Source organism: Salvelinus fontinalis, chromosome 34 (genome assembly GCF_029448725.1).
Source record: "Salvelinus fontinalis isolate EN_2023a chromosome 34, ASM2944872v1, whole genome shotgun sequence".
NCBI classification, from domain to species: Eukaryota; Metazoa; Chordata; class Actinopteri; order Salmoniformes; family Salmonidae; genus Salvelinus; species Salvelinus fontinalis.
In genome coordinates this window covers 7,874,299-7,894,346 of record NC_074698.1, presented here as the reverse complement: position 1 = coordinate 7,894,346, position 20,048 = coordinate 7,874,299, and the positions used below count along the sequence as shown (strand labels likewise).

Here is a 20,048-nt window from a genome sequence, read left to right as displayed (position 1 = left end):
GAAATGTTGACTGGATTCACAAGATCTGTGTCTTTCATTAGCTGTATTGGACTTTAATGTGTGAAAGTTAAATATTTAAAAAAAATATTTTTTTTGAATTTCGCGGCACTGGTTTTTCAGTGGGGGGGGGGGGGGTGTGCCGCTAGCGCCACGCTGATCCTAGACAGGTTAACTGGGCCCAATGTGGTACCAGGAGATGGAAGGAGGTTTACTGTATTCCTACAGACGTACTACAGTATAAGCCTGGGAACAATCAACCAGCACAGTACTGTTGTGGAGAACTCCACATTCTGCCACCACAGTACTACGTGTCCTACATATTTGGGAGGAGACTTGATGATAACCCACTGACTTCTAAAATGTTCCAAGATCGAACCTTTTTTGTCAATTAAAATTCCAGTTTGTTTGCCAAGAAATTCATTGCAGCAGTTGGATGGTTAGTTGACAGTTGTCCACAGCTAAACCTCAGCCACCTGAAATAACGACATGTAAATCAATACCAGCCTCGTCAACTGTAAACCGTGTCAAGTGTCTTGTCTGGTCACACCTCATGTATTTATGACATGCTTGAAGGACATGCTAGGAAACCAATCATGTGACTACAGCTCTTTAAAATGCCGTCGCTCGCAATCACCGACCGAGGTTGGAAAATGAACGAGTTCATTTTGACCGAACTGGGCTCTAATTGTTTCAAATAAGCCTCATGTCTCAGCGGCGCTGGCAGAATAATTGCTCGTGAGCGCCGAGATTAATCTACAGAAGCACATCTGGGGGACTTCATTTGAAACGAGCGGTGCCGTGCCTTATGGGCGCCAGATAGATTGATTAGGCTCATTTTGGTTTCACCTCCAACAGCATATGCAGCTGAACAAAGGTGAGAGTCTGGCTTGGACAAGTGGAGGGCAAACAACTACACAGATGCACACACACAGTGTACACAATTCAATGTCGAACACATAGTTACACATATGCTATCAGTTCCTGAGCGAACCGGTTTCTTCCACACTACAGTAAAGCCTGTCTTGACACAGTACAGGACAGCTGACAGCCCAGCAGTGGAGGCGGATGTGTAGACATCTTCTGTCTCTCTCTATTTCTATGCTTCTCCCTTATCACGTCGGTGTCTGAAACACCTGTTAACGGCTCACAACAACAGCGCTCCGCCCAGCTGACAGACAGACGACGCTGTAGAAGTGAAGACAACAGAAGTGTCATCCTCGTCCCCTGCCAAAACACCAGCCCCCCCCAATCAGCAGCCAGCCCCGGCTAGCGAGAGATGTCCTAGAAACAATCCCTAGCTGTCTGGATGAGGGGAGAGAAAACAGCCTATCCACATGCTCGCTCTCAGAAGAGAAACAGCTGCAAGCTGCAAATTGGCATGTCTTTGTGAGGAGGCTTTCTGATCTCTGTTGTCTTTTCTCCCCTTCCTCAAAGCGCTGGCTTGGCTACCTCTCCTCTCATTCCTCGTGTGTAATTACAAAGACCGGTGATGAAACAGAAGGAGGATTGTACATGCGAGACATCATTCCAACAGAGTAAACACACCCAGGCTAGGCTGGACCGCCATCTTGCTTTATGGATTTATACAACCAAAACACACGCACCCACCCACCCACCTACCCACACACACGGCAGAATAATCACCCCCCAAAGCCTTCACGGGCTGCCTTAAGATGCTCATATGGTTTTGATCCCCACTATAAAGAATACACATAAACCATTACATTTGAAAAGCAATCAATGAAAGACCATGTAGTCCTTCTCAGCTCTTCCACTCCAGTTTAAGGCCTTTCTTTCCCCTGCCTGGTCTCAGAGTGGGAGACAGACATAGGGGCAGCAGGATTCTTATCAGGGTCTGTGCAGGTGTTTGGTGCAGTAGGGGCCATAACAGGACTCCTGAGCTGTGATTGGCTAGCAGGGTGGTGGGGTGTGGGGGGTAATGGGCGAGCTGTGGTCGCCGCGGCAGCAGCTATGTAATTGTGCATCCTTTCAGAAGGAGTAGAGTGGGCCTCAGCCACCTGCCGGTGTGGCGATAAGGACAGATACCCAATCACTTGAGCAGCAGGGAAGTACACCGCCTCCTGGCACTCTGATGTCTCTCATTCGCCTGCTCAGATACCTCTCGCTCTCTCTCTCTCTCTCTCTCTCTCTCTCTAACACTACATTAACCCACCGTAAAGGGTTTTCTGCTTTAGGTTAACCATCAACAGTTTGGTTAAAAGAACCTGAAGAGAAAACAATATCAAAGGCGAGAGAAACAGCTTCTCTTCTAGGTAATATGACAGTGAAAAGCAGTGGCGATGAAACCCTAGTAATCAGTTAGAGGGCTTTGGATATGATGCCATGAGGGAGGAATATATTATGGATGGATATCTTACAGGAAACAGGCATCTCACAGGTTTAGGACGCCCAACCATCCAGTAAGTCCTGTGACTCAAAGTGGGTCTGAGTCTTTTTTCATTAGCTTGATATTGTGAGTGGATCTAGCCAGAAATAATCTAGGATGGATCTGTGATCATCATGAGGGTTCTCAGCTGATCCAGTCAACCATCATACCTGGTGAATTATTCAGTTCCTGTTTACACAAAGTGACAGGCGTGTAACCTCCATGACAATACGATAGCTGGGGGTGTTTGGAAGAGGAGAGGGGTTGACAGGAGAGGGGTGGAGGGCTGCCTCAGAGGGACAAGGCTGGGCAGAGGGAGGTGGAGGAGCGGGTACACCACGTCAGAGGATGAGGAGGGAACCACTGGTCTGTGTCTCTTGTCAAAAGAGCTGGTGGGGGCTATGAGGGTTGGGGTGCGGGAAAATACAGGGAGAGAGGGCCATGTGCCTGGGGAGATGGGGTGCAGGGCAGAGGGGGGAAGATGGAGGGTGGAGGGAGTGAGAGCCTTGCTCATCAGCCCAACACTGAGTGACATTTGCAGTAACCTTTCCCCTGGCTTTTATGAGCCGGCGCAGAAAGAGCACAAGCACCAGGAATTTCAAACCCATTTCGCCATTTCCCCTCAGCAAAGCCCCAGAGACCACTGATAAACACTCACTTCTGTATTAAACCAAAGAACTCCATTAACTCCTATCAGCCGTATAGCCACGGCCTGTATCGACAACAGAGTGCAGAGAATAACTTTAGGAACTGTTTAAGGACACAGCGGAGCGGATATGTAGTGTAGGAACAGAGAGATAAGAGGGTGGGGAAAAGAAAAAAGAGTAAGAGAAAGATAGACACACAAGAGACAGAAATAACCGACTGCCTAATGGTTCTTAAGTCTAGTCAAACATAGAACGCCACATGGGATTTGTTTGCTTTAACACGGCTGGAGTAGAAAAGTGAATCACAGGAATTCAGTCTGGTTCAGTTCAGCCAGCTTGAACAATGGCCCCCGACACCTGATAGCCGAGGAACAAACCTCACGCGCACACACATTAGAGAGAGAGAGAGAGCAAGAGAGAGCGAGAGAGAGAGAGAGAGAGAGAGAGAGAGAGAGAGGGAGAGGGAGAGGGAGAGAGAGAGGGAGAGAGAGAGGGAGAGAGAGAGGGAGAGAGAGAGGGGGAGAGAGAGAGGGAGAGAGAGAGGGAGAGAGAGAGGGAGAGAGAGAGAGAGGGAGAGAGAGAGGGAGAGAGAGAGAGAGGGAGAGAGCATGAGATGGGGAGCGGGAGAGAGAGAGAGGGAGAGAGAGAGAGAGAGCGAGAGAGGGAGAGAGAGAGGGGGAGACAGAGAGGGAGAGAGAGAGAGAGACACACACTCCGAGTGATGCATGGGATTCACCTTCAGGCAGTGGGGGAGGTAGATCGACACATTGTCCCTTCGGCAGCCCACTCCTGGGTTAGACAAAATAAGAAACGGCTGAATGATATAGTGAGCTGTCCCCTCAGATTCCGGAGGTAGAGAGTGGAACCACAGAGCTGAGAAACCAACTACAAAACGCTCCATCTCTCGCCGTTCCTTCTCCATCTCTCGCTCTCGCTCTCGCTCTCCCTCTCTATTCTCCCTCTCTCCTGTTCAGGCACGGAGGCCTTTGCAGATTTCAAAGGGACATATAAATCCCAATTGAAAGCCACTGGAGTGTTCGCAAGCGTCAAATCGTGCCACCTACCAAGGGAGCGAGGGAATACGATGGAATAAAGAGATGGAGAATGAGCTTGGGGGTCATTGGACACATACACACACACGGTAGATTAAGTCCTCATCCTGTGTAATCTTAGACTGTGACTCCCTAGGGGACAGACAGAGGGACACGGTAACAGAGCTAAAGGCTACAGACAGATACAGGACATGTAACTATGTGGCAGTATGTTCTCCTTTAACAAGGCACACACTACCATGATACAGATACAGTGTGATAAAGAAGATAACATAACACTGGAGTGTCACAGCACAGCCAATCGCCCATAACCTTTGACCCCAAGATAACATTTGCCAGTAAACTTCACCTAATCCAGACTAAACAGTTCTGCCTGCGGCTATGGAACCCTGACCTGTTCACCAGACGTGCTACCTGTCCCAGACCTGCTGTTTTCAACTCTCTAGAGACAGCAGGAGCGGTAGAGATACTCTTAATGATCGGCTATGAAAAGCCAAATGACATTTACTCCTGAGGTGCTGCACCCTCGACAACTTTATTTATTTTTTTATTTTACCTTTATTTAACTAGGCAAGTCAGTTAAGAACAAATTCTTATTTTCAATGACGGCCTAGGAACAGTGGGTTAACTGCCTGTTCAGGGGCAGAACGACAGATTTGTACCTTGTCAGCTTGGGGATTTGAACTTGCAACCTTTCGGTTACTAGTCCAACGCTCTAACCACTAGGCTACCCTGCCGCCCCAAGGACAGAACTACTGTGATTATTATTATTTGACCATGCTGGTCATTTATGAACATTTGAACATCTTGGCCATGTTCTGTTATAATCTCCACCCGGCACAGCCAGAAGAGGGCTGGCCACCCTTCATAGCCTGGTTCCTCTCTAGGTTTCTTCCTAGGTTTTGGACTTTCTAGGGAGTTTTTGCTAGCCACCGTGCTTCTACACCTGCATTGCTTGCTGTTTGGGGTTTTAGGCTGGGTTTCTGTACAGCACTTTGAGATATCAGCTGATGTAAGAAGGGCTATATAAATACATTTGATTTGATTTGATTTAAACCTGATCGGACTGGCCCCGCCCGGTGGTCTCCTGAGACAAAGAGGATTAAGGGGTTAATCTGGACTGGACTAAATGGCTGGGGGTCAGACGCACACACACACACACGCACGCACGCACACACGTACACGTACACGTACACGTACACGTACACACACACACACACACACACACACACACACACACACACACACACACACACACACACACACACACACACACACACACACACACACACACACACACACACACACACACACACACACACACACACACACACACACAGAGAGAGAGAGAGATACTTCTATAAAGCCCAGGTTCACTCTGCAATCTCTATAGGACTAGCACGGCACCGACATCTATTAACTTCAACATCCTATTACTACAGTCCACTTCTTTCTGTTACAGAACGCCCTTCTCTGTTTGTCTTGACCCAACCCTTAATGATTACCCCTGTCATGACCTCTTGACTCACTCTGTTGATTCATCTGAAGAGAGGGAGAGCGGTGGTCAATGGGTTGAACTGACTGGTCGTCTGGGATGATGCCCGGGTCGAGACGGATACTAAGCCAGCTGTCTCCGAGCACAAACACAATATTCTAAGGTGTGATCTGGGTCCGGAACCATGTGGTCATCTATACCACTGTATCTCCTTAAATACCCCCCACCCCCCCCCCACCCCCCCACCAATTCAAACCCAAACACGCACACACACAAACACACACACCAAAAGCACAAAGCCACAGCAGCCTGGCACAATTTTGATATTGCAGAAAGAACACACCGTGGATTTGATTGTAATAATGAGCTGCTGATTTGAACTGGATGGGAGGGCCGCATGGGGTTTGTATGATCACAATCTCCCCTCACTGATGAATTCACTCCTCTCTCTCTGTTAGATGTTCTGTCTGGGTAAATGTCTGCTGGGGTCAAACCACCAGAGGCTGAACAGATACAACATTGTACAACACTTCACCCTCGTTGAGTTCTATCAGCCCCTTTCTACTGTTCTTACCATCCTCCTGAATAGAATCATCAGCCTCATGGAAGAAACACAGAGGGATTCGGGGGGGGAGGGAGAAGGGGCGGGGGAGGATTTCATGTGTTACACCGGGTCCAACAACTTTCCCTAATGTCCTCCTCGGGCTGCAGGTACAGTGGTGCAACTGTGCCTAGGGCTCTGTGGGGGTTCAGCGCTGGAGGTGCGCCGGCGGTGGGGTGTCGGAGCAGAGTGGGCACACTCAGGGGCAGCTGGCTGGGCAGGGTTCGGGGGGCCGGGAGGTGTGGGCGACGGCGGGGACGATGTGCTCGGTTGCACTGCTAGACGGAGTTAGGGCCGGGCTGTAGCCTACGTCTCATTCCTCCAGCCTTCCCTTCAGAGGGGGAAACGAAGTGGAACGGCACCACACAGAGCCGAGCTACAACCAGGCCAGAGCTCCAACCTATTACATGATATTGTATTGCATTACCAGGCTCTGCCCTGCTCTCTGTCACAGACACACAGTCACACAGAGAGCAAGACCGCAGTACACAACGCAACACAACACAATGCATTCATCCTGGGGCCAAGGACACAGGACACCATGAGAATCACTACACTGAGACTGACCCAGGAACTGTAGGATGAAAAAAAGCTACTTAGAAATGAATGTCTCAGAGAAAAAAGGAAATATACATGAGGAAACAGGGGAGATGCTGCATTAGTTTACGTGTCGGGGGGCTAGGGTCAGTTTGTTATATCTGGAGTACTTCTGTCTTATCCGGTGTCCTGTGTGAATTGAAGTGTGCTCTCTCTAATTCTCTCTTTCTCTCTTTCTTTCTCTCTCTCGGAGGACCTGAGCCCTAGGACCATGCCTCAGGACGACCTGACATGATGACTCCTTGCTGTCCCCAGTCCACCTGGCCGTGCTGCTGCTCCAGTTTCAACTGTTCTGCCTGCGGCTATGGAATCCTGACCTGTTCACCGGACGTGCTACCTGTCCCAGACCTGCTGTTTTCAACTCTCGAGTGACGGCAGGAGTGGTAGAGATACTCTTAATGATCGGCTATGAAAAGCCAACTGACATTTACTCCTGAGGTGCTGCACCCTCGACAACTACTGTGAATATTATTATTTGACCATGCTGGTCATTTATGAACATTTGAACATCTTGGCCATGTTCTGTTATAATCTCCACACGGCACAGCCAGAAGAGGACTGGCCACCCCTCATAGCCTGGTTCCTCTCTAGGTTTCTTCCTAGGTTTTGGCCTTTCTAGGGAGTTTTTCCTAGCCACCGTGCTTCTACACCTGCATTGCTTCCTGTTTGGGGTTTTAGGCTGGGTTTCTGTACAGCACTTCGAGATATCAGCTGATGTACGAAGGGCTATATAAATAAAATTGATTTGATTTGATTTGAGAGCCAATAAAGGCTGACCTGTCAAACCTAAAATCAGTAAAAAAGGAAAGTCTTACTGCAAGACATGTGTTGTTGTTCAATTGAATCATCACACCTCATCAGAGGCCATCCAACACCTGTCAACATCTTTGCTGTGGGAGAGAGGACATGCTACCAGGGGTCTCTTCACAGTCCCCAAATCCAGAACGAATTCAAGGCAACGCATTGTATTATACAGAGCCATGATCACATGGAACTCCCATCTCAAATTACTCAAGCAAACAGCAACATTAGCTTTAAAAAACAAATAAAAGAAGACGCCTCTACCCTAGCTGACCGAGTTGTAATGTCTACGTTCATGTTCTTAAATGTATGTAAATTGCAAAGTATTTTTGTCTGTAATGCCTTTTTCGTTATGTGTCTGACCCCATGAAGACTAGCAGCTGACGTCGGCTAATGGGGATCCTAATTGAATCTAAAAAAGCTGTGGGAGAGAGGAGACAGGAGTCTGTAGGTTGGACAGGGCTTAGCTTACACAGCTACTGAGTCAAACACAGCCAAGGATAATCTACTGTGCCCGCCAACAAATCCACTCCACAGTCTTAATCAATTCCCTAGACAACCTCCTTCACAACACACACGCAAGCATGAGCAATCATACACACACAGACACACATATGCATGCATACACACACACACACACACACACACACACACACACACACACACACACACACACACACACACACACACACACACACACACACACACACACACACACACACACACACACACACACACACACACACACACACACACACACACACCAGAAGTGAGGGAGCGGGATGATTACCTTGTCACACTTAATCGCAACTGTGCTCATAGAATTATGTGTAATCACAGAAATGTCACGTTAAAATTGCAAGAAGCAGAAGAAACCAGTAAGGTTTCAGCCGCCCTGAGTTGCCTGTTTTTCTTCTGTGTGTGTGTCTACGTGATCCAGACACATGCATGAGATAATCTCACATAAATGGCATTAAAAAAAAACTGTCACATGCTTAAACTAAACTGCATGTTTGAACACAATATGCACGCACACACACACACACACACACACACACACACACACACACACACACACACACACACACACACACACACACACACACACACACACACACACACACACACACACACACACAGTGTTGAAAAAAGCCTATATGCTTTGGATAAAAGGCATTCCTTATCAGCTTGCTCATAAAGGAGCTGGGATAAAGGCATTTACTCCAATGAAAGAAGCAGCTTTACTACGCCTTCAGATTGGACTATAGAGAGATAGGAGCGGGGGAGAGAGAGAGAGGAGTGGGGGACAGAGAGAGAGAGGAGTGGGGGGGAGAGAGAGAGGAGTGGGGGACAGAGAGAGAGGAGTGGGGGAGAGAGAGAGCAAGAGAGAGAGAGAAGACAGAGCCAGACAGAGAGAAAGATGGATGGAGTGTTGATAGAGGAACTGATGGATGGGAGTGTCTCTTATCTGGCACAGAATGTGTGTGTGTCCCTGTGTTGAGGATGTGTGTAGCACACATAGAAAAGGGGTATGTGTGTGGGGTGTATGTGTGTAAAGCATGGGTATGTGTGTGGGGTGTATGTGTGTAAAGCATGTGTAGGTGTGTGATTGTTTAGAGTGCACACGAGGTGATACAGTGTGTGTGTGTGTGTGTGTGTGTGTGTGTGTGTGTGTGTGTGTGTGTGTGTGTGTGTGTGTGTGTGTGTGTGTGTGTGTGTGTGTGTGTGTGTGTGTGTGTGTGTGTGTGTGTGTGTGTGTGTGTGTGTGTGCGTGCACGTGTACAGTGCATTGTCTGCCAGTGCCCATGCTAACAGCTGGCCCTGTCTGCATAGTGAGTTGGCTGGCACATTTCTGCAGCAGGCAGACAGCAGCGCTGGGCTGGACTGGGAGGATGGGAGCCTCACTAGGCGCTAGGATAATCCACTTCAAAGAGAACCATTGTCACACGCTAATGTGCAGAAGGGCAGCCAGCGCTGCAGAAATCAGCATACACAGACACTGGATATTTCCTCTGAGCCCCTCACTGTGCAAGAGAGGGGGAGAAAGTGGGAGGGGGAGCATTGTCACGGGAAAAAGGGATTCTGAGGGGGCTGCAGGACCTCCTGAAAACTAGGAATTAAAAAAAATATGAATATTAAAAAAGTTATATACATTCGTTTTTTGTTTCTCACAAAAAGTAATGCAATGGGCCTTTAATAGTCCTGTATTAGTGGACCGATATAGCCATCTGCAGCACAGGCAAAAATATTTGTCCAGGCCCTCTCACCCCTGTCGTCTAAAAAGAAAATCGCAGCACGCCCACCCCAAACTACTTCCCACGGTTATGAGGGGCAGAGAGAGAGAGAGAGACACAGAGTGGCTTGGAGATAGATAGAGGAGATGTTGGAGATAGAGGGGAAGGGATACAGGGTGAAAATGAGAGACAGAAAGAAAAAGAGGAGAGAGAGACAGGTAGTTTGAAGGAGGGAAGATACATGCAGAGTGTTGGGACTGGTGAGGGACTGGTTGCTCAGGAGGAATAATAGAATTCCAACACTAGTCTCCATGTCGTCATGAGGCCTTTTCAACGCCGTTGAGTCACCAGGCTCTCCAGACCTGAGAGGTATAGAAGGAAGGTGGAGAAACTCCTCTAGGAAAGACACTCGCGTCAGCCTTACAGTGGCTGACGTAGGCTCTTTCTATTGCTATTTATATAGCTCAATAATAACAAAGGAGAAATGTGGATCACAATGAGAGCCTACTGTACATCCACACTGTTCCCCTACAGTACACCCTTTATTTTTTCCCATCTGCATGATTTTCCCCGTTCCCTCTTTCGCTCTTCTTCATTTGAACCTGCGGCTGAGAGCCACTGAGATGGAGACAGAAAGGTTCAAAGCCGCTCACACGGACTGCTTCTGTCCCTAATAGTGCTGCAGTAGGACTATATTTTACCTGGGTTGAAACAGTATGACTGATGGTTGATAAACCTCCATGTACTGTTTATGTGTGTGAGTGTGTGTGTTTGTGTCACGTCTGCTCCTGCTCCTCCTCCCCCCCCCCCCCCCCCCCGGCGTACGACGTCGTCAGAATACTAACCACCGGCCCTGGGATTCATCATTACGCACACCTGGCACTCATCATTACGCACACCTGTGAATCATTACGATTCACACCTGGACTCCATTACCGTCATAATTTCCTCCCCTTTATGTCACTCTCCCACATCTGGTATTTTTCTTGTGTATCTGCGTTATGCCTCATGTTAATGTTGTGTTCTTGGTGTTTTATTCAAACGTTGCACCTGCTTCCGACTCACCGCCCCATCATTACAGAATACCAACTCAAAATATGGAAGCAGCCGGACAACCGGGCTTCTCCCAGACGATCAATGAACAAGATGACCTTCTTCGTCAACACCGTGATCAGCTGGCTCAACTGGGGACGGCCATGGAAGATGTTCTCTGCAGTCTACAATGTCTCAACAGCGGAGGATATTCTAGAGCCAGTCTACCCAACGAGTCAGCACACCAGCCCATCCAGCAACCCGCTCAGGTTAGCGACGCCTGTCTATCCCTCCTGGAGAAATATGCATCTAAATATACATCTAAATGCCGTGGCTTCCGTCTTCAGTGCTCCCTCTATTTCGCAGATCAGATGGGAGCCCCCACCACTGAGAGGTCTAAGGTTGCCACGGTTATTTCTCTGCTGACTGGGCGGGCATTGGAATGAGCTAAGGCCGTCTGGGAGGGAGGAAGAGCTTGAGTCTTATGAGGGGTTCATGGCTCTGTTTAAATGTATTTTCAATCATCCCGCAGATGGCAGAGAGGGAGGTGAACGTCTGCTTCAGCTCCAGCAGGGGAATCAGATGGCTGCTGAGTATGCGCTTACCTTCCGGTGTAGCAGCTTCCAGTGGATGGAATGAGCCGGCGCTCCGCACGTTATTTAGAAGAGGTCTGCATGAGGAGGTCCAGATGGAACTGGCCTGCTGGTATGACAACCTCGCCCTAGGGGCATCACATTACGATGGCCATCCGTATGGATAACCTCCTCCGGAAACGTTGGCATTTCCATCGCTTCTCTCCCTCCTTTGGCAAGTGAACCCATGGAGGTAGGGGTCCCTCGCCTTCCCGCGGCGGAACGACGCAGACGGATGCAGCTGGGGCTCTGTCTGTACTGTGGCCAGGGAGGACACAACTGCCAGCGGTGTCCGTTACTTCAGAATCCGGGATGAGCCCCTGGTTTGTGGGGCCGTTCAAGTCACTACCGTATCTCACCCTCTTTTCATGTCTCCCGTTCTCAGGCCGGTGGTTCCTGGTCCCCTACCTGATGCTGTCCCCATGACCCCCCCCCCCCCCCCCCCCCCCCCACCCTGGACATTGAGGGGGGCCCAGTGTATGCTGTCAGATCCCTACTGGACTCCCGACATCGTGGGGGTCGGCTCCAGTATCTGGTGGACTGGGAGGGGTATGGCCCAGAGGAGCGGTGTTGGGTTCCGGTGGAGGACATTCTGGACCCCAACAACATCCGTGATTTCCACCTTTTCCGCCCGGACCGACCCGCTCTTTGTCCTCGTCGGCGTCATACTGCGGCTGAAGACGCACGTCGGGGGGGCTGGGGGGGTGGTGTGTACTGTCACTTCTGCTCCTCCTCCTCCCCTCCGGCGTACGACGTCGCCAGAATACTAACCACACTTCCAGGGATTCATCATTACGCACACCTGGCACTCATCATTATGTGCACCTGTGAATCATTACAATTCACATATGGACTCTATTAACTTCCATCATTTCCTCCCCTTTATGTCAATCTCCCATATCTGGTATTGTTCTTGTGTATCGGTGTTATGCCTCATGTTAGTGTTGTGTTCTTGGTTTTGTTTTTGTTTTATTTTATTAAAACGTTTCACTTGCACCTGCTTCTGACTCCCCCCCCCCCCCCCGGTTTCCCGGCTAACACATTTGGTTCCTTGTAACTTATGGGAACGTATGTTGTTTTGTTTCCCATTGGTTCTGGGAACGAAGCCATAGGTTTCCTGACTGGTAAAACTACGTTTAAAAAAAATATATTCTGAGAATGGAAGTGAAAATTTGGCCTGTTCTGGGAACACAAATGTTAAGTTGCAGGGAGGATTTGAGAATGTTTTCTTGGGAGGTTTGTTCATCGTTCTGAGAACAGAAATCATAAGTATTATTGAATTACCTTCAAATAACCTAACACAGTTAGCTTAGGTTAACTGTTTGGAACTCTAAGAACAAATTAATTTGCTTAGGCATTAATCATGTAAACTCATTTTTTTTAATTGTAACCCAGAGACAGTGAGATTTGAACCAATGATTGTCTATTCTCTATCCATGGAATTAGTCCACTGCGCCACCAGGTTGGACCAGGTCCACTGCGCCACCAGGTTAACTCATACAAAGCTGTTCATTTTAGTCTATTCAAACAAACCCATTTCAAAGGAAACAAGCACTCATTAAGATCAGGTGTGTGGGCATAGCCAACACACCTGAACACATTTAACAAGAGTTTTGCTCATGCTGAGAACGGAATCTATGTTTTAAATAACGTTCTTTGAACTTTAATGTTTTGTGGTTTTTATGGAAAGTTTTCTTAATGTTTTGACAACATGACTTTAAATAGAGCCATAAGGAAACCTTCAGAAAACATTACTGAAGTACTGACATTTTCCCACAACGTTTTCCTAATGTTCTCTGAACGTTCTGACATGACTTTAAATAGAACCCCGAGAACCTGAGAACGTTATGCTGAAGTACAAAACTTTTCCAACAGAATAACGTTTTTCTTAATGTTCTCTGAACATTACTCTTAATAAAACCACGAGGAAACACGCAGAACAAAAAGTTATCCTTGAGCACTGAAACTCCCAAATAAGAACTATGTGGTTCTCAGAACGTTATGTGCTAGCTGGATATCCTGGCACCATTCCCAGAACATTGTGGAAAGGTTGTATGCAAAATAACCATAGGACAACCATGCTCTCACCAAGCTCTAAGAAGCATATGGTTCTCAGAACATTGTGCGCTAGCTGGGTAGTGTGTGTGTGGGTAGAGGACCAGGGCAAAGCATTTAATTCACTGCAGGTCTAATTAATCCAGTGCGCAGCGGGCTGTTAAATAAATACTCCTGAGATTACAGAGCCAGTACAGGCAGGCTGAGGTGAGCAGCCAAACGGCTAACAAAGCTAACAGATCCACCAGGGGTTGAGTCCCAAACGGCACCCTATTCCCTATGTAGTGCACTACTTTTGACCAGGGACCATTAGGCTCTGGCCAAAAGTAGTGCACTATATCGGGAATAGGATGTAATTTGGGACATATCCAGTGTGTCTATGCATACTGGTGGTTACCATCCTTACCATCCTTTTCACTCTATTTTGTGAAGTGGACCCTGGAGTATTCCAGGTCAGTGCCTGGGAGAGAACCACATGGTTGTGATGGATGCCCTCCCTGGTTTTGATGGTAAAATCAATTACGTGTGTTGTTTTGTGAGCCACGACCCATTCTTTAATGGTTAGGGAAGTTAGACTGCCTGGTGTGATGACCAGGATACACATTGGAAGAGAATGAAGGAGAAATGCTCTTTCCTTCTTTCACCTCTTTTTAAATCTCCCTTACCAACTCTCTCTCTCTCCTGTCCTTGTTTTTTCTCTTGGCTTGTGTCTGTTGTTAAGGTCTGTCCTCTCTGTTCCTCCTCTAACTAAAGGTCTCAAAGTCAAGTGGAGGACGAGTCACCCTCTTCACTTTAAAAGAGCAAGCTGCCTCCAGGAGACCGCAGCTGGCAAGAGGTTGCGCACACAGACACACACACACACACACACACACACACACACACACACACACACACACACACACACACACACACACACACACACACACACACACACACACACACACACACACACACACACACACACACACACACAGGCATATAGGCATATAACGCAAACGAAAATGTACATGTCACAGACACGCACGCAGACATACACAGACACAGACACACACAGACACACACAGACACACACTAAGGCATATAACGCAAACGAAAATGTACATGCCACAGACACGCATGCAGACACACACACAAGCTGACAACGCAAATTAAAACGTAACCTATATGCACGACACACACACAGTAATAGGCTGAGGAGTTTATCATGTTTAGCCTTGGAGAATAAGGGGCTAAGTGGACTGGCTTTGGTGTTCAGCATCCAGCAGTGTTGTTCCAGGGAACACTTTTTATGTTGTCAGATCCCCTGCTGGGCTCCCCATATGCCTCCCAGAAGCCCTCCCTCCCAGCCTCCCCCATTCCCTAACACAGTCATCATCACGTCACTTCAGCAAGCAGGCCAATCAAGCCCACACTGTCACTTCACTGTAATGACTGTCACTTCCCGCAGTGGACCCGGGCCAGAGAGGCTGACACACACACACACACACACACACACACACACACACACACACACACACACACACACACACACACACACACACACACACACACACACACACACACACACACACACACACACACACACACACACACACACCGAGGGTGTACATACAGATGTATGACGCACTAAACAACACTAAGGAACACACTCAATAAGAAGAGAAAATGAGAGAGAGAACATGGCCTTAAAGCCCCTGCAGGACCAGGTAGACACATCTCATCATTAGTTGACTGAACTATACAACCCGTTAAGCCCACCACCATCCCCCCCAGATCCATCAGAGGAAAACATCACCTAGCATGCATCTCTGCTGGGACTAACAAGGTAAGTAACTCCGTGTCGTGTTAGGAGTGCTGACAGAGACGCAGCCAGGCAGTAGATACAGAGAGAGAGAGCAGCACCTGGACCTGGGGGCTCTAACTGGATAAAGGGGGTTGGGAATCAGCTTCTACCCAGCTCCCCCCCTGTCCATACACAACCATGAGGCATACAGAGCAGGGCAAGGCCCCTGGGGTGATGCAGGTAGGATAGCCAGGTCTATGTGTGTGTGAGAGAGAGAGAGATAAAGTGTGTGTGTGTGTGTGTGTGTGTGTGTGTGTGTGTGTGTGTGTGTGTGTGTGTGTGTGTGTGTGTGTGTGTGTGTGTGTGTGTGTGTGTGTGTGTGTGTGTGTGTGTGTGTGTGTGTGTGTGAGAGAGAGAGAGATAAAGTGTGTGTGTGTGTGTGTGTGAGAGAGAGATAAAGTGTGTGTGTGTGTGTGTGTGTGTGTGTGTGTGTGTGTGTGTGTGTGTGTGTGTGTGTGTGTGTGTGTGTGTGTGTGTGTGTGTGTGTGTGTGTGTGTGTGTGTGTGTGTGCTTGTGTGTGCTTTGGTTGGTTCTTCTATCCTTGTGGGGACCTAAAATCCCCAAATGTCCCCACAAGGATAGTAAAACAAGGAAAATTCTCCCTCGTGGCGACATTTCCCACATCCCCATGAGGACAAAGGCTATTTTAAGCTTGGGGGTTAGGTTTAGCGTAAGGGGTTAGGTTTAGGGTTAGGACATAGGTTTAGAATTAGGGTTAAGGTTAGGATTATGGTAAGGGTTAGGGAAAATATCATTTTGAAAGGAAAGGTCCCCAAGAGGATAGAAGAACATAATGTGTGTGTGGGTGTGAAACAAAAGCAGTAGAACGTTCAAAACATCATGGACTGATGTAGGGTTTATGTTGATTGTTAATTCTTTGTTCCTGTCTGTTGAGATGTGTTGAGATGTAGGAAGGCGGAGTTAGACCCTTTGGTTTTGGGATCATATTTAAAATGCAGCAGAGACCGTAACTCAGTGTTTTCAACCGTAGATCTACCAAAACAACATTCCACATAGTGTTAGTTAACAGAGCCTGTCTGTATGTGTCTGTATTCTATTCGCCACCTTCTGAAGAGGCCCAAAGTGTGTATGGCAAAGGAGGTTGAAACTCTGTGTGTGTGTGTGTGTGTGTGTGTGTGTGTGTGTGTGTGTGTGTGTGTGTGTGTGTGTGTGTGTGTGTGTGTGTGTGCGTGCGTGCGTGCGTGCGTGTGCGTGCGTGCGTGCGTGCGTGCGTGCGTGCGTGCGTGCGTGCGTGCGTGCGTGCGTGCGTGCGTGTGTAGGACGGTTGGGAGATCAGGAGGTGGAATAGCATAGGGGGTGAGGTAGGATGTTTCCTGTATATTTTGTCTCTCTGTGTGCATAGTGTGCTGGCCCTACAAGGCAGGTGGAGGTGGGTTAAGTCACAATGACCAGGAGAGTTGGAGAGCTGTCACTGCCAAGGCAACCATGAGGGATGGAGGAGGAGATGGGAGTTCCAGAAAATCCATCCATCACGCCCGTCTCTGCCTCTGTCCAGGAGCAGCAAACTAAATGTCTACGGCTGCCTTACTACACACACACACACACACACACACACACACACACACACACACACACACACACACACACACACACACACACACACACACACACACACACACACACACACACACACACAGTCTCAAAGACATAGACGCACAATCACGGACACAGCCATACATGCCACAAATACCATGTCACATACCCTGTGATGTTAGTATGTGGAGTATGATGATGTGAGAGCTCGGAGAGGGAAGTTGGTGAGCAGTGAACTATGGCATTCAGACAAACTTGTTTCTTTTTCTTCAGTCCAACTCCACAGCCTTTTAATTAGCTCCACTGATTTACACCATGAACACCTGGGGACATCAAACAGCCATCCAATTACCCAACGCTACAGGACGGACTGGCCTTCCACACAGCTTGCCTGGGAACAGAACAGAATGGCCTCAATACAGCAGAATAGACTGGACTATGGAACAGAAGTAGCCCGTGCCTGGAAATGTCAAATATAGATCGTATCACGGCCTATAGCCATGATTGTGTAAAGCACATTCATAACACAAGGCTTTTAAATGCACTTATGAATGCACCAACTGTAAGTCATTCTGGATCAGAGCGTCTGCTAAATGACTCAAATGTAAATGTAAAATGGGTGTACTGTGGATTACAATAACAGTGAAAATGACATGGATTTGTGCTGGGGCACCGGTGTACATTGACTCTGTACCGGTACCCCCTGTATATAACCTCCACATTGACTCTGTACCGGTACCCCCTGTATATAACCTCCACATTGACTCTGTACCGGTACCCCCTGTATATAGCCCCGCTATTGTTATTTACTGCTGCTCTTTAATTATTAGTTATTCTTATCTCTTACTTTTTTGTTGGTATTTTCTTAAAACTGCATTGTTGGTTAAGGGTTTATAAGTAAGCATTTCTACCTACCTACCTACCTACCCACCCATCCAACCATCCAGAGGGTAACCCTACCCCCCTGTAATTACCCCTAGCCTGGCCTAGCCCAGGTCTGGGCCCCAATCCCAATACCACAGATTAAGCCTGTCCTTTCAGCTCCCTCCCGTTTCCCTGATCCCACAGATAAGAGCCGCCGAGGAGAAGAAAGGAAAGAGTCTCCTCCCAAAGGCACAGACAGGCAGGGCTATAATCAGGCCTTCTGCCGCCTGGGGGTAAGGTGGGAGAACAGGGTAAGGGGTGGAGTGAGGGTCAGTTGTTAGAGGCAAGGTCACCCCCCTCCCCCTCCAGCCACACAGTGACAGTCAGACCACAAACCTTTCCCCACTCACACAAGACCATGGTGATGTCATTGGCCAGTCAGTATATCCACAAGGAACTGTGTGTGTGTAAGTGTGTATGTGTATGTGTATGTGTATGTGTATGTGTATGTGTGTGTGTGTGTGTGTGTGTGTGTGTGTGTGTGTGTGTGTGTGTGTGTGTGTGTGTGTGTGCGTGCGTGCGTGCGTGCGTTCATGCGTGCGTGTATGTGCGTGCGTGCGCGTGTGCGTGTGTGAGATCCCGCTGTCCCCCACCAAACTGTGTCTGGAAAGTGCCTGTGTTTTTATGCACCACAGTCTGATGGGTGGGGTGATTTCAGTTTATGACTTGACCGATGCTAGAGGGTGAGGGTCTAGGTGAGAACAGAAGAGTAAAATAGACCTCCTAAATAATCCACCATACATCTCCTTGGCAGCTTTGTGCTCCACATGCATCTGTCTCGCCTGTAGGCCTGCCAGGAAGGCATTACGAACAGGAAGAACGATCTGGAGAAATGCTAATGGAAACCATTTGCACGACTCATCAGCGCGTTTTACCGAAGCCATTTTAAGAGCTAGCTCTGGGATCTGTAAGCACCCCGCAATCTCAGTTAAAGACAGATCCATCATCCCTGGAGGGGGCCCTGTGTGTGTGTGTGTGTGTGTGTGTGTGTGTGTGTCTCTTGCTCTCTGTCTCTGTCTCTCTAAGTTTGAAAGATGTGCTCCATGCCTGATATATGCAGAGACAGGGTTGATGTCATATAGGACACATACATCCCAGTAGTGACTCCGGCAGGGCAGTAAAATGGCAGCAGAGCAGTGTTAGGTTAGTGTAGTCTCGGCCATGCAGTACGTCTGTCTGTCTTCTCTCTCACACCCCTCTCAACCACGCTGCCAATACACAGACGGCCTCAACGTTGTCATGGGTTGCAGGATCATGTTTAGAGCCAACGGCAAAGTCCTCCATTTTAGAGTGGACTGATAGGGTCATAAATCTTGTTTCAGTTTCTCAGAGGCAACTGTGATGAGATCCAGAGGAGAGCAGTAAGACAAGCAGTCAATGTTGCTGCAATGTTCCTGTAACCTTGGCCTATAAGGAAAATAAATAAAAAGTACTGGTAGAAAATAGGCCTATACTATGTAAGTTATCTATTGCATATTCTAATCATATTGTCATCCTTATCTCCTTGGCTCCTATGTATAGAGGGCAGGTGGCTCCTATGTAGAGGGCAGGCCATGGCTGATCTATAATAGGATTTAGTGATTTTGCTTAACGGTGTGATATAACCCATAATGCAAATTGACCAGTGTGTGTTGATCAATGAATTTCTGCCTATTGAGTAGCCTCTTTGTCTTTCTCAAAGTAAAAAAACTAAAATACTATGCAGACAATCGATAGATATGTACTAAATCTATATCTTAAATTACAAAACGTAAGATGACCACGAATTATTATTGACAATATAAACGAAATTGATTAACCTATTGCAATAGCCTTTACCACAGAAAGTCTATCTATGAAGCGACTGTGAACCGTGATTCGTCGAGAGCCCCCCCCCCCCCCCCCCCCCCCCGTTATCATTGTAGAAGCAGAATCCCGGAGAGGACCGTGTTTTAATAAGGCAATCATTCACTTTCAGATTTCGTTTCTAAGGTCTAACATGAATAATGACGTTATTAGAGTTAACCAACAAGGAGCCGCGTGGTTTTTCAAATGCATTAGCGGAGCGCTTTCTGTAAATATTTAATTCAAGCTTTCACAGGTATGCGACCGATAGCCTACGCACCCGGCAAGTTGAGGAGAGATCAACTCAAGCTCAACATCAAAACAGCAGATAAAGGAATATTTGTTGAATATAAAGTTTGGCATACACTGGA

At 47.9% G+C, this 20,048-nt stretch overlaps 1 protein-coding gene across 4 annotated transcripts in view; it reads right to left on the bottom strand.

Annotated features, from left to right (window-relative positions):
- The window catches only part of LOC129832979 (zinc finger protein 385C-like), a 215,306-nt gene that overhangs the window by 52,627 nt on the left and 142,631 nt on the right, over window positions 1–20,048 (bottom strand). The window lies entirely within an intron of this gene.